This window comes from Amphiprion ocellaris, chromosome 24 (genome assembly GCF_022539595.1).
Source record: "Amphiprion ocellaris isolate individual 3 ecotype Okinawa chromosome 24, ASM2253959v1, whole genome shotgun sequence".
Classification (NCBI taxonomy): Eukaryota; Metazoa; Chordata; class Actinopteri; family Pomacentridae; genus Amphiprion; species Amphiprion ocellaris.
Window position 1 is genome coordinate 19,705,690 of NC_072789.1, and position 1,787 is coordinate 19,707,476.

At 34.9% G+C, this 1,787-nt stretch overlaps 1 protein-coding gene across 2 annotated transcripts in view; it reads left to right on the top strand.

Annotated features, from left to right (window-relative positions):
- The first annotated feature begins 719 nt into the window (after positions 1-719).
- Positions 720-1,787, top strand: part of LOC111574653 (protein boule-like) — a 16,809-nt gene continuing 15,741 nt past the window's right edge. For both annotated transcript variants that reach the window (XR_002746650.3, XM_023279392.3), the window contains exon 1: positions 720-855. The gene's annotated coding sequence lies outside the window, so the exon portion shown is untranslated. The remainder of the gene's footprint in view (positions 856-1,787) is intronic.

Below are 1,787 nucleotides of genomic sequence, written 5' to 3' on the forward strand. Positions count from 1 at the left end.
TGAGATTTTTGAGTCATTTTGAATGAATTTCAAGTCCTTTTGTTCAACTCTGAGTCATTATGGACCATTTTTGAGTCATGTTGAATGACTCATTCTTGACAATTTTTTAGTAATTTTTGATTAATTTCAAGTCATAACGGACAACTTTGAGTCATTTTGAATGAGTTTCAAGTCATTTCTGACAGTTTTTTAGTAATTTTTAGATGAGTTTCAAGTCATTTCTGACAACTTTGAGTCATTTTTCTTTCAAAGGTGTATTTTTATTTAAATGAACAAATTTCTCTTTTTGAAATGAAACAGTTTTGATGTTTTGGGGGGGATTATTTACGGTTTTTGGCCATTTTTGAGTCCCCTTGTATGAGTTTCAAGTCATAATGGACAATTTTTGAATGAGTTTCAAGAGTTTTTTTGACAATTTTTGAGTAATTCCCAATGACTTTCAAGTGGTTTTTATCAACTCTGAGTCATTTTGGACCATGTTTGAGTCATTTTGGATGAGTTTAAAGTCATTTCTGACATTTTTTTTGGTAATTTTAAATGAATTTCAAGTCACAATGGACAACTTTGAGTCGTTTTTCTTTCAAATGTGTATTTTTATGGTCTCATGTTGTAAATGATCAAATTTCTCTTTTGAAATGACAGAGTTTTGACGTCTAGTTCACCGTTTTTGGCCTGTTTTCTGTGATTTTACTGCTTATGAGCTGTAGTTTTTTAGTGTTTTTCCAGTGCAGGTCTGAACCCTGGAGGGAACCAGTCGGACGTGAAGCTGAACGATCTCTGATGAACACTTTGAAGAGGAAACACATGATTCCAGGTTGAAACGTAAACAGGAAGCAGCTCTGGAACCACCTGAAGGTGACTGACTTTTCCTGCTGGATCGTTTGGAGTAAACCAGAGTGGATCTGGGCCTCGGTCGGTCGGTCACCACGCCTCGCCAAATGTTTGTCCAAACCTGTTATTTCTGGCATTGTGCTGCCTCAGAGAGATCATTTCATTCTGCCAGAGGAATGCAGCAGCCGCTATAAATAGATGAAGGAGGGGGAATCAGAGATTTGTAGAGTAATTACAGAGTCCAGCCCTCGTTTTTCTGTCTCCACCGACCGTCTGACCTGAGCTCCTCTCAGGTCCTTTATTTCCTCGTTTCTCATCAAACTCGCACTCAAATAGTCGTCACTGGAACTTTAATTCTAACCGATGCTGCAGTTCTGGTCACGATTCACACGTTTTGTCTCGTAGTTTCACTTTATTTCACACCAAAAACTGCAGCCAAAGTGAAAACAACAACAACAAAAAAGCGAAGAAGACGTCCAAACTCTGTCACTTTAAGAAGAGAAATTAGTTCATTTACAATTTGAGATCATTAAAATACACATTTGAAAGAAAAATGACTCAGAGTTGTCCATTATGACTTGAAATTCATTTAAAATTACTAAAAAATTGTCAAAAATGATTTTAAATTCCTTCAAAATGAATCAAAAGTGGTCCAAAATGTCTCAGAGCTGATGAAAATTACTTTAAACTCACTGTGAATGACTCAAAAATTGTTGAAAATGATTTAAACTCATTAAAAAATTGTCCATAATGACTTGGAACTCAAACAAGGTGATTTAAAAACGATCCAAAATGACTGAGTTGACCAAAAGGACTTGAAACTCATTCAAAATGTCTCAAAAATTGTGAAATTCACTTGAATCTCATTCAAAAGTTGTCAATTATGACTTTTTAATCACAAAAAATAAACAATGTGTTCAGCTTTTAACTGTTCTACTGTTAAATTACAGATAATA